Here is a 14,568-nt window from a genome sequence, read left to right as displayed (position 1 = left end):
CAGAGAGCTGGGACCAAATTAACAAAGCCTACCATCAGTAACACACTACGCCGCCAGGGACTCAAATCCTGCAGTGCCAGACGTGTCCCCCTGCTTAAGCCAGTACATGTCCAGGCCCGTCTGAAGTTTGCTAGAGAGCATTTGGATGATCCAGAAGAAGATTGGGAGAATGTCATATGGTCAGATGAAACCAAAATATATCTTTTTGGTAAAAACTCAAAGAATGCTGAGTTGCATCCATCAAACACCATACCTACTGTGAAGCATGGGGGTGGAAACATCATGCTTTGGGGCTGTTTTTCTGCAAAGGGACCAGGACGACTGATCCATGTAAAGGAAAGAATGAATGGGGCCATGTATCGTGAGATTTTGAGTGAAAACCTCCTTCCATCAGCAAGGTCATTGAAGATGAAACGTGGCTAGGTCTTTCAGCATGACAATCATCCCAAACACACCGCCTGGGTAACGAAGGAGTGGCTTCATAAGAAGCATTTCAAGGTCCTGGAGTGGCCTAGCCAGTCTCCAGATCTCAACCCCATAGAAAATATTTGGAGGGAGTTGAAAGTCCCGTGTTGCCCAGCAACAGCCACAAAACATCACTGCTCTAGAGGAGATCTGCATGGAAGAATGGGCCAAAATACCAGCAGTGTGTGAAAATCTTGCGAAGACTTACAGAAAACGTTTGACCTCTCATTGCCAACAAGTATTGAGATTGACCAAATACTTATTTTCCACCATAATTTGCAATTAAATGTATAAAAAATCCTACAATGTGATTTTCTGGATTTTTTTCCCTAATTTTGTCAGTCATAGTTGAAGTGTACCTATGATGAAAATTACAGGTCTCTCATCTTTTTAGGTGGGAGAACCTGCGCAATTGGTGGCTGACTAACTACCTTTTTTGCCCCACTGTATGTCCCAACTCATACCCAGTCTCCTAGCCATCAATATCTCCAATGACCTCCTGTGTTCTGCTACAGTCTGTACCTGTGGATAATACTTTTTTGTGCTCAGATTAGGTCGTTCCCTATCTTCTGGGAGTTATGTCAAGCGTTTGCTGGCTGTTAGAAATGGGGAAGAGATTAGTGGGGTTGAAAGAGTATCCAACCTAACAAAACTCTGAGTCACATGTTTCTTTTAATCACACTCTGCAGGAGATGTGATGCTATTATTACAGCAAACCACCCTTCCGGTGATGTGGCCTCTTGTAAATCATGAATCTGTGGCTATCCTTTCAAGCGTTGTACCTTCTTTGACAAACCCCCAATTGAAAGTTGACAATAGTGTCTGAAATGATAACACAATCTCTGCTACTCACCATGATCTGGGTATGTGTGATGTTCAATTTAACTCCCTAATAGTCTCTATATTGTCCACAGTTAACTGTACTCCCTCTCCTACAAACTCCTGTAACAATATACATAGAGTGGTATCATTCCCCTGAGACTATCACCCCTTCCTTAATTTATAAGCCTCACAGATCTCTGCCCCAGTCACATTCCATCCTGCTCCAGTCACATTCCATCTAACCCATAATACATTAGTCAATACTACTAATCCAATTCTATAGTTAAACATACTAAAACATTCAAGACAATTAGTAAATTCCCACCAATCCCTCCTCTGGAACAATGATCACTCTAATGTTCCACGACACCTCGAAAACATATTGACTTAATGCAAAGGAGAGGGGGAAAAGAGCCATCCATCCGTTCTGTTCTATGCCGATGGGATGCTGATCTTCATGCCAGTCTCCTTCATCCTCTTTCTCAGGTATTAACGCAAGACACAGACTGAGCCTTGTATGTAATTAATTGCACAGTATCGTCCAGCAATCCGTATGTGTTGATGTGATTTAACATTAAGATTCTGATGACATTGTAAAATGAAAACCCTCAAACCTCATGACTGGGCCAAGCTATCATCTAGTGGGTTCTCTAATAACCTCCCTCTCAGAGGACACTTAAAGATAAGGTTTCTAGGGAGAAAAACCCTCCCTAGACCCAATAAATTTGAGCAGTACAGCCTCCCCTCACTTTGTGCTCTCCTCACAGCTGAGGGCAGCAAGCAACACAGGGGAATGGAGCGGAGCGACACAGGAGAACCCAAGGCTAGACTCAAATCAGGAAGCAGGGATGAATGAAGCAAGCTATTTATTGTTACACAGAGATAAGGGGTGCAGATCCGGGGAAGCTCAGAGGAGTTGCAGAAAAAACAGATGTGGAGACTGAGGTTGGAGTTATCTGAGTAGAACAGGGTAAACAGGTCCTGAGGGGAATCCAATGTAGTGGTGGTAAGTAAAATCCAGAGCACGGTAGTTGGGTGGTGAGATGTGGAACAGGAGACAGAGACAGGAGCCAAACACAGAGCGGTAATGAGCAGAGATTACAAACTGCCAGAGTGGAAATGGCAGGACTGAGTATTTGTAGATGTCTTGATTATGGAATGAGTTGCAGCTGGTAGGGATCTGCTCTGACTCCAGCACACCTGTCTCCAACCACACAATCACACAGAGAGGGAGAAGGAGAGAGTGTGTACAGGGGGAGTAACTGCAGGTCAAGAAGACACCGGATGAACACCAGAGGGCGTTGCAGGAGCAGATGGGACAAGCACTCTCTCTATTATCTCCTTTCTGAATCATAATTAAAACATTTGATAAATTATCCCACCCAAATATAGAATGACAGTCCTTAGACTCAGCTTAACGTACTATCACTCAAACTCGACCCCCTCAATGTAGCACACATCGTCATGGTTAGAATGTACATTTATGAACGGGACCATATATTACCTGTGTTAACTTTTCTCATTACAACCAACGTTTGTCCCTGTTTAAATGTCGCGAATGGCAAGTTAATGACAGATCGGTATTTCAATGCATTCTTAGTCTTAATTACTATGAATTTTGCAGTGTACAGACCTCCACAATCAACCTGATACCCCAAATAACCAATTACCGGCACGGCTGATCACCCCCCTCCCCCTTCTCCCAACACTCATCTTTTATAGTGTCTTCATTGGTTCTTTTTCAGATAGCGTTGCATTTCATCTCCCCAATGGCACATAGGTTACTCATGCCTGTCACAGTTGATGGCCCATGATAATGTCCTGATTTCAATATCTTTGGAAATGAATCAGATTTTCCCAAGCACATAAGTCTCTCAGCTGAGCTGCCACCCCCATTCTGTACAGTACATTCTGTCTGGTCCATTTTTCCCAGCAGTACACCAGCAGCATGAGAGAAGTTTGAATGTGATATCTCTCCCTGCTCACGCAACCTGCATGGTCTCAGGACTCATGCCACACTCCTGCCACTTGTACCCAGGTTGATGGCTCAGACTCAGGTCACATGTAAGAGTGGTAAAAGACATGGTCGTAGTGAATGCCTTTTGTCGCTCTTTCTTCAGCCGGTTAGGGAGGGTTGAGGTTCACACTGTCTTGGTAAAATGATCACTTCCATGCATCAAGACACCACCTGTGTTCACCTTTGCCATAACTTGAGAGAGGACAGAGCAAAACAACAGTTTAAGACATTTCTGATTCTGGAAATCCAGACCATCTATTCACCATATGACACATTATTACATTCTCAATTTTCTACCAAAATCTCTAAGACAAATGTCAAAGAGCAAAACAACACACTGTTGAAACATTGTCCACATTGGCTTATACTTCCTTATCATACCAGCGACCTCACCGCAGAGTTACCAAGTCAGGGAGCTAGAGCGCTAACCCTTCGGGAGAAATCCCAACAATACAGCAAACCCAATCATATGCATATTTACCAAAGGGCCAGGGCCCCAGGGAACTGGTCCTTTCCCCTTTGAACACGTGACTCACATCTTGATTCATGCATAAAAGAAACAAACAACACTGCCTGTTAAATCAAAACTAAACACATTAGAATAAAAAATAACATTTGAAATAATTGTATCCCACCAGTTAGTTGAGGTAGTGTGAGAGAGAATAAAGTAGACGGCACGGGTCAAAGTTATTGATTTATGACCCTGTGTCCATGATGACGTGTACATGTCCAAATATGGGCCTCCGGCCAGGCCATCCTGTTCCTGTGGTCACGTGTTTGAGGGTGTGTTATTTTATATCTATATTGCATCCGTTGAAGTAGTCATGCTGGTTGATGTCTAGGGACCTGGTTGAACTGGGGGGGTTCAGTGTTTGAACTTTTGAATGTATATGGCCCCCATTACCAGTTTTATTGCCCTCATGGCTGTGGCATACGCATTATAAATGTCCAGAACAAGGCATGCAATTTTAAAAATAAAGCCCAGAATATTAAACATAAAAATATGTCTCCTAGGCCAATTCTCGGGGTGCTCTGCAGCTCATGTCATGAACCCAATGACAAAAGCCTAGAGGATGTTTTGCGTGAGGCTCCAGAATGTTTTAAAGGAGTTTTGGGTACGAGTGAGGGACATATGTCTTACATATTCCAACCTGAGGAATCTACGGTTAGATATTCACAGACAGCGGCCCCAAACCCCTTTATCGGGCAGAACCCGAGAGTTTTTCTCCAGCGCTAACTAAGGATGAGAGAATGGCTTAAAATAAGACTTGCGCTGTGTCAAATTGAACAGGCCCTGAGTGCTTCAAGTCTTCCCGGATATGCGTTGGAAGAACTGGTCTGTGGACGAAATTATCTGATGGCCCTAAGAATCGCTTCAATGGCGTATACCCCGGACTCCAGAGTGACAATTTTAGCATGTGAACAATTTGATAGTGCAAATGCGACGAAATCTGTCAGTTCATATGTATTTTCCAAAGCATGCAAGGATGTAAACTTTTTTAAAATAATGTTCAGTTTTAAATGGTGCGATTACCATATTTTCCGAACACTGATGAATAAGCCGGACAGTCTTTTCGAAAATTGTGAACAATTACGGTGATGGCCGAGGTTATCGTTGAGACATACCCAGGACCCACAAGGACGCAGGCGGATCTTTCCCTGGAGTGAAAACGTCCGGAGCTTCGATGGAGCAGGCAAATGACTATGCGATGGTGAATTGGAAACGGATAATGATCAGGGCTAACCGGACCCTTTATCTGTAAGACAGTAAAAAATGTTGAATTATAACGTGTGTTAAAATGTATGTACTAAATATTCTGAATTAAATCATTGGTTTTGAAAATGTATCTCACCATTTAACGTATTATTTTATAGTATGTTATAAATGGTATGTTATAAACATTACTGGTTATTAAAGTTTGTAATAATGTACAACTGCAGGCCTCCAAGGTTTTTACATAAAACACTCATGATGCATGTTTAAATATTAGTCAAATTTGTTAATTAATTCTAACATGTCTTAAAGGTTGTATGAAATATTTTGGAATTCAATAAAAGGAATTTAAAAACTGTATCTCACCCTTTAACTGTGGGAAATGTATTTTACATCATCACCCAGCTCTGTCGCAAAGGAAAAAGACCCGGAAAATCAGGGGGCGTGCGTGAGTGTGCGTGTGACGGAGCAGCAGGAGTGTGTGTGCGTTTCAAAAACAAAAGGGGGTATGTGTGTTCAACAGGGGACCCAAGCATTCTATCTGTAGAGAATCGTTTGAAACCAATGTTTGCACTATCATACATACGGCATGTCCAGATATCTGCCGACCGCCCGGGGTTAAACATTGATATCTCGAATCAGCGCCCGGTGCCCCCACCACGGATGTAGACAGAATGTCTCTTTGAATTCACCGCCTTTGTTCTCTAAACAAAATATACAGTGGGGTTGCATACATTGATATCTCCCGGAAAAAAATACCACACGTCCCTTTATTAAGGGTCTAGTAGGGAACTAACCCCACTTGGGATTTACCCCCTAGGACTTACCTTCTGTAGGTACCAGCATGCTCGGGCTTAACTTCTGGGACTTACCATATACCATAAAGCTACGACCGGTCGTAATACAATGGGACTACTGAAGAAGCTCAGGCTTTCTAGAACTGAATCCTATAATTGGTTAAGCCTACGACTCATCTCACCTAGGTCAGAATGAGTGATAAGAGGTGTAGGAACTATGCCTACCTTGTTTTTGGTGCCGGCTCCTGTGTCACTGATTCGGAATCCCGAGTTGGAATGTAAATTGTGGTGAACCCTACTCACACTGCCAACTGTTAGGTTCTAAATAAAGTATAAAATCTCACGGACAATTAGTAAAGCTCAAACCAAGTTTATTCACCCAATGGGTCAGACAGCTGAACAGACAAAGACATGTTTCCACCAGCACAAGTATATATACCAGAATAAGCTTGCATTATCTTCAAGACCCTGGTGCTTGTCTACTCTGGTGCTGCCCATCCTTATCGTCAAGCTATACTCAAACAAAACATTCAAACCTGAGTACTCCACTTCGCCGCCTCTCGTCCATTGCCCCCAATGACTAAAATGTAAATGCTCACCCCGTGGGGTCAAAATGATCACAAGAACAGTGAGCAAAAATCCCAGAACCACACGGGGGGACCTAATGAATGACCTGCAGAGAGCTGGGACCAAAGTAACAAAGCCTACCATCAGTAAAACACTACGCCGCCAGGGACTCAAATCCTGCAGTACCAGACGTGTCCCCCTGCTTAAGCCAGTACATGTCCAGGCCCGTCTGAAGTTTGCTAGAGAGCATTTGGATGGTCCAGAAGAAGATTGTGAGAATGTCATATGGTCAGATGAAACCAAAATAGAACTTTTTGGTAAAAACTCAACTTGTCGTGTTTGGAGGACAAAGAATGCTGAGTTGCATCCAAAGAACACCATATCTACTGTGAAGCACGGGAGTGGAAACATCATGCTTTGGGGCTGTTTTTCTGCAAAGTGACCAGGTCGACTGATCCATGTAAAGGAAAGAATGAATCGGGCCATGTATCGTGAGATTTTGAGTGAAAACCTCCTTCCATCAGTAATGGCATTCAAGATGAAACGTGGCTGGGACTTTCAGCATGACAATGATCCCAAACATACCGCCCGGGCAATGGAGGAGTGGCTTCGTAAGAAGCATTTCAAGGTCCTGGTCTCCAGATCTCAACCCCATAGAAAATATTTGGAGGGAGTTGAAAATCCGTGTTGCCCAGCAACAGCCCCAAAACATCACTGCTCAAGAGGAGATCTGCATGGAGGAATGGGACAAAATAGCAGCAACAGTGTGAAACCCTTGTGAAGACTTACAGAAAATGTTTGACCTCTGTCATTGCCAACAAAGGATATATAACAAAGTATTGAGATAAACTTTTGTTATTGACCAAATACATATTTTCCACCATAATTTGCAAATAAATTCATTAAAAATCCTACAATGTGATTTTCTTGATTTTTTCTTTCTCATTTTGTCTGTCATAGTTGAAGTGTACCAGGCCTCTCTCATCTTTTTAAGTGGGAGAATTTGCACAATTAGTGGCTGACTAAATATTTTTTTGCCCCACTGTACACCTTAGCCAAATACATTTAAACTCAGTTTTTCACAATTCCTGACATTTAATCCGAATAAAAATTCCCTGTCTTAGGTCAGTTAGGATCACCACTTTATTTTAAGAACGTGAAATCTCAGAATAATAATAGAGAGTGATTTATTTCAGCTTTTATTTCTTTCATCACGTTCCCAGTGGGTTAGAAGTTTACATACACTCAACTAGTATTTAGTAGCAGGGTAGTCTAGTGGTTAGAGCATTGGACTAGTAACTGAAAGGTTGCAAGTTCAAATCCCTGAGCTGACAAGGTACAAAATCTGTCGTTCTGCCCTTGAACAGGCAGTTAACCTACTGTTCCTAGGCTGACATTGAAAATAAGAATTTGTTCTTAACTGACTTAGTAAAGTCAGTAAAATAGTAAAATAAAGGTAAAATAAAAAAATATATAAAAAATAAAAATTGTTTATCTTGGGTCAAATGTTTTGGGTAGCCTTCAACAAGCTTCCCACAATAAGTTGGGTGAATTATGGTCCATTCCTCCTAACAGAGATGGTATAACCGAGTCAGGTGTGTATTCCTCCCTGCTCGCACACGCTTTTTCAGTTCTGCCCACAAATTTTATATTGGACTGAGGTCAGGTCTATGTGATGGCCAATCCAATACCTTGAATTTGTTGTCCTTAAAGCCATTTTGCCACAACTTTGAAAGTATGCTTGGGGTCATTGTTCATTTGGAAGACCCATTTGCGACCAAGCTTTAACTTCCTGACTGACGTCTTGAGATGCTGCTTCAATATATCCACTTAATTTTCCGTCTTCATCATGCCATCTATTTTGTGAAGTGCACCAGTCCCTCCTGCAGCAAAGCACCCCCATGCTTCATGGTTGGGATTGTGTTCTTCAGCTTGCAAGTCTCCCCATTTTTCCTCCAAACATAGCGATGGTCAATATGGCCAAACAGTTCTATTTTTCTTTCATCAGAACAGAGGAAAATTCTCCAAAAAGTACAATCTTTGTCCCCATGTGCAGTTGCAAACTGTAGTCTGGCTTTTTTAAGGCAGTTTTGGAGCAGTGGCTTCTTCCTTGCTGAGCGGCCTTTCAGGTTTTGTCGATACGGGACTAATTTTTCTGTGGGTATAGATACTTTTGTACCCGTTTCCTCCAGCATCTTCACAAGGTCCTTTGCTGTTGTTCCGGGATTGATTTGCACTTTTCACACCAAAGTACGTTCACCTCTAGGAGACAGAACACCTCTCCTTCCTGAGCGGTATGACGGCTGCGTGGTCCCATGGTGTTTATACTTGCGTACTATTGTTTGTACAGATGAACGTGGTACCTTCAAGCATTTGGAAATTGCTCCCAAGAATGAACCAGACGTGTACAGGTCTACAATATTTTTTCTGAGGTCTTGGCGGATTTCTTTTGATTTTCCCATGATGTCAAGCAAAGAGGCACTGAGTTTGAAGGTAGGCCTTGAAATACATCCACAGGGACACATCCAATTGACTCAAATTATGTCAATTAGCCTATCAGAAGCTTCTAAGCCATGACATCATTTTCTGGAATTTTCCAATTAGTTTGAAGGCACAGTCAATTAGCGTATGTAAATTTCTGACCCACTGGAATTGATACTTGTAGTGTGATACAGTGAATTATAAGTGAAATAATCTGTCTTTAAACAATTGTTGGAAAAATGACTTGTCATGCACAAAGTAGATGTCCTAACCAACTTGCCGTAACTATAGTTTGTTAACAAGACATTTGTGGAGTTGTTGAAAAATGCATTTTAATGACTCCAACCTAAGTGTATGTAAACTTCCGACTTCAACTGTATCTAGCTTAAGATCATTGTTTTAACTGTAAGTCACTCTGGATAAGAGCATCTGCTAAATTACTAAATTGTCAAATGTAAATGTTTTACATGCAGATCTAATTTTACTGTATTTTTTTCAACTTCAAAAAATACATTGATATCACGAATGTATCATTGTACAGTTCTTTATTCAAAATGTAGTTGTTACATTTGACTGTGTTTAACCTAGCAGTACTACTTATTTAGAAACAAATTATTATTTGTCTCTGAAATGAAACAATCAAATAATGTCTTTCATTGAACAAGGGAAAGTAGTCAGTTGCACAACTGAAATCATTCATCCGAAATCTGTCTTCCGCATCTGTCTTCCGGGGGCAACCTTATTCGACATCCACGTCTTCGGCGCCTGATGAGCAGTTGTTGTTGGGGGGGTTAACTGCCTTGCTCAAGGGCAGAACAGCAGATCTTTTCCACCTTGCCGGCTTGGGGATTAGAACCAGCTCCCTTTCTGTTACTGGCCTGACGCTCTTAACTTCTAGGCAGCCTGCGGCCACTTGTCATGATTAGATAGTGAAAAAACACACTAATCTCTTTCATAAATTCTTTAAAGCCAATTTACCAACATTTCTGAAAATTGATTTTGGTGTGGAATATCTCTGACTCAAAGGAGAGAGACTTTTAGATTTCTTCAAAACAATCAAATTGTATTATTAATTACTACAACAATGGAGCTGATCAACGACCTCCCGTAAGTGATTGCTGATAGCCCAATGAGCACATTTAGGTTAAAGCTCTTTATAGCAAAGTACATCCTCCTGAATGTTCATAACAAACAACAGATGTGTAGAATTATACAAAGGTACCATGGTAGTAGTATTACAAGAGTATGGTATATTTATGCACCAAATGGTTGTTTTATTTAATAAAGGTTCATAGGACTCCTTCTCTCCTTTCTTACTTAACTGAGGGTAGTCTTTACGTAGCTTGGGCTGGCGACTGATTAAGTGATGGCTTGGTGATAAAAAACCTATAGCTAGCATTCCATAGATCAGATGTGGTGGTGGGGGGGGTGAACCAGCTATGACTGATGAACTTTAGTATCAGGTATATAAGGCACAGCATGGTCTGTAAAAGGTAGGCCCTCAGCCCATCAGTCATGGCTGTTGAGTTGACGGTTTCATTATTGCAATAATTAATCGATATTGAATAAAGATGATTGTTTGAATAAATGCTGAAGTCTCTCTCACTTGAATAGAATATTCCACCACAGTATATTTTGCTATCAAGCAAAAGACCACAAGATTTGCTTTGCGCCAGGTCATGTACTGTCTCTAGGTCATGTACTGGTTGTTTATTTTCTATTTATTTAACTAGGCAATTAAGAACAAATTAATTGGCCTGCACGGCCAAACCTGGAAGACGCTGGGCCAATTGTGCTCCGCCCTATGGGACTCCCAATCACGGCCGGTTGTGATTCAGCCTGGTTTATGCAGGCTTATCTTCTCAGTTTCGCTTTCCTTAACACACAGATACTAATGCAACATGGGACACTAGGTCCTCATCACAATTTCTGTAGTCCAGTGTTTATCTGCATGTGGGAGAGAAACTGGAAGGAGGGATCACCTGGCCCTGGCAGACAGGCCAGCATTTCACAGACACTAATTATTAAATGGAATGCAGGCTGTAGGTTTTATCACCAAGCCATCATAAATCAATTGCCAGCGTCAAGCCCCAGAGGTCCAACTCAGTCCCACAGACACAAATGTGACAATACTGAGAAACCTTATGATGCATAAACAGTATTAAAACATTATCTTCTAATTTTACACCATAGGATACATAGCATTTTGGAATGAAACACTTCATATGTTCATATGTCCATATGTTCATATTAATTGTAACATGTAGTATCCGAACGCTATCAGGAACCTGCAGCGAGCTGAGATGTTAATCTAAATGGTAAATATGCCAGTGTGCCACCAGGCGTAGTAACTGACCTCAGAGTAGGGGTGGAAGTAAGACCTCGACATGAACCAAACAAATAAATATTTCACTACATTTACAAACACATGCACTGCCTCCATGCTCTTTTCAACATCTACAGTACTGTACCTCTGCTGTACTGTACGTCATTAGCTGACTCACTGTTCCTCCAAAGTACAGAGTACCCACTTTGTTGTAAATAATTTAATGTATGTTATTAATTTATAAACAGAAGATGGTGATTGTGATGAGGATGATGGTGATGACAAGGAGAAGGATGATGATGACGACAAGGAGGGGGTGGTTTGGAAACTTTTTTTGTTTTTACCTGCACCAAATTGTAAAATAATGTATGAGTTGACTACATTTTCTGTGTTAGTGGTTCTTTGAGTATTGCTATGTTTATCATTGTGATTCACTTTGTGACAATACAAAATTGAATGACAGGGATTGATACAATTATTTGTTGCTCTGTTTTCTCTAATGCATATTATTTTATCGTCCAGTCAACTCAGTCAAGATTATTTGTTTTAGGAACAACACTTGAGCGTGATGTTAAACCTGCCCGTGACCCACGAGAACCAGTGATCTACAAAATACTTTACAGGTGAAGCCTTACAATGTGCGACTGGCTTATACTCCCAAAGCCGTTTGTGTAATAGCCCTGGCTCTGATGTCATATTTGTAGATCTAGTTCTTTGAGAGCCAGACTGCATATAATTCCATATCTCAAGTGAACAACAAGTGAGAGGGGTTAAGCTCCATTTCCTGGTTCTGGCATTACCTTGTGAGTGTGAAATCTCTATTTTACTGCTCCTCTGTCCCTTTTTTAAGATCAGATAAAAGTGGATAAAAGTGGAAAGTAAAAGTGTCAGATTCAACAGATTCAAATCAAAAAGTGATTAATAGCTCACAGCTTCAATTACTGTTTGGAACATCTGCTTGCTTGTTATTGTTTGAAATTAAATTGATGAATCATGCAAATCCATCTCTTTGGATTTTCCCTGCTATGACAAAATGTGCTTTTGGATTCGAACCACCCCTGTCATACATATGTGAGGGGCTCTATCGTAATCAGTCGGATGTATATCTTTTTGTTTGTTTCATCTGGTTAAAAAAACAACAACCTGTGTTCGAATACTCATACTAACTGCACTAACCGTACTATTGGTGACGTAAATTGAGTATATAGTATGCTTATTGGTATGGATATAGTTAGTATGCCAAAAGTTCTCGGATGTTGTACTAGATTCACCAAAATATGAAGTATTACACGTAGAGGACACTATTTCCTTACTTTGTGCCCATAATGCAATTTTTCAGAAAATAGGCGTGGGTTCACATCGTTTTTCAGATTTGAGGAGAATAGCATAAAATATTCAGCCGAAGTACAACGAGAGCAGATACAAATTCATTGCTTTAACATATTTTGACAAATGTTACGTTTTTTTAGCAATGTAATAAAGTAATGACTTTTCAAATAAATGACCTAACACGTTATGTTGGCCGACAATTTGTTAGCTACGCTGTCCTTACGAACCACATAGCATATCATTACAGCAGTATGTACCGATATGTTACCTAATGTTAGTTGGCTACTTATACATCAAACTTTCCAGTATATTAACTATAGGCTAGCTAACTACCAAACATTTATTGACTTGATTATTCCCATCATTCTTAGCTTAACTATATGGTATAGAATAGTTGGTGTGCGTTCTCAATGGACATTCGGGTGCTTTTGTAAATTCGCTCTGGCTATCTACTCCAATTTCAGAGCCCTCTCGTCTGAGTGTACCAAAGTGCAGAATAATGAATTTACGAGCGCTCAACACCAGTTGAAAATGGTCTGTGTCAGTAAACGTTGGCAAAAAAGCACAACTAAATTGTTGCTAGCAGCACAATTACAATGCAATGGATAACATGAAAACTGCCTAACCAGCTCTGCTAGCATGAGTGAAATGGTCAGAGTTTGGGTGGGGGCTAAAGCTTGAGATGATTCTTATGGCATTATACACGGTCGATGTGAACTAGAGTGACTTGATACAACAACTGGCCAAGCAACAGAAACTACACAGGACGTCTTATTTAATGAAAGGGGTTGCAGTCTGCCGTGAAGCATTCATCCATCTATGCGGGTAAGAGTCTAGCTACAGTTTCAGATATTATACATTTCTAGTTTTGTCAGAAAGTAATTTTCATTGCATGTTAAAGCATACTGTTAGCTAGCGAGCTGACATTTAGATGGCTGGCTCACTAGCTAACATTACGCTTATGATCTGTGTCTAGTAATGTTATCTCAGAATGCCATTTCACATTGCTAGCTAACTAGCTAAAGTTGAACCCATTTGGTAAACTTTTGCTAGCTATGGCAATTGGTTTGTATTGAGAGTACTCTATGGATTAAGATTATGGTTCATTGTTTAGCTAGCATGTCTAAGGAAAAGTCTCCACTTTCGCCAGATGATTGATTAAATGACCCTTCAAGTTAGCCAGGTGAATCTGACGGTGATTACGGCTATCTATTGTGTAATAATGCCAAAATATTTGTTTCTTTAATTTGTCTTTCAGCATCACACCCTGACTCTCCACCAGTCATTCAAGGAGAATGGTCTAGTGCCTCCCATCAAAAAGAGAGTTGGCCCAAGCAAACGCAGGTTACACCTGAAGCATGAGGACTTGCAGCGAGTGGTGAACTTCATCAACAACCATGCAGAGGATAATGCAACCCAGCTGATGTCATCCCATGTGGCAAAAGCAGCAGTGTGGCATCTCTACAAGGAATGGATGACAACACTTGGTATGTAAAGCTTAAACAACACGTTTTGATTATTCAATTGACCTCCAACATGGCTGGCACTACTTTTATTGATCTCACATTATTTCTTTATTTTCCAGAGGTATGTGTAGTCGGGCTGTGTGTTAGCATTTTAATAATCCAGTTTCCAAAATTATGTTTCTATATGCAGTGCTGCTGCACTCTGCACATTCGTAGGTTACCTGATAATGTTGCATTAAAAAATGATATCACGTTTAACGTTACATTTTCTTTTTATTAACTTATCTTAATGTTCTTTTGTTATTTGCAGGTGGACTATTCTCCTGACCCTATGCAGCCAGGTCCCATCTACTAACTCTTCGCAAGTGTGGCTTGTTTGGTGTCTGCTGTGAAGGAATACCACAACAAGTCAACCACTTGATTTATGAAGGTATGCCATCCAGCAAAGGCAGCAGCGCAGTCAACTACATGTACCATTTCTTCACCAACTACAGAGTTGGGGAAACACGTGTGGACCTGAATTGTGATAACTGCAGTGGCCAAAAGAATAAAAAGTTTGTGCTCTGGTATTGTGCCTGGTGGAC

Source organism: Oncorhynchus gorbuscha, linkage group LG04, assembly GCF_021184085.1.
Source record: "Oncorhynchus gorbuscha isolate QuinsamMale2020 ecotype Even-year linkage group LG04, OgorEven_v1.0, whole genome shotgun sequence".
Classification (NCBI taxonomy): Eukaryota; Metazoa; Chordata; class Actinopteri; order Salmoniformes; family Salmonidae; genus Oncorhynchus; species Oncorhynchus gorbuscha.
This window is presented reverse-complemented; position numbering follows the sequence as displayed.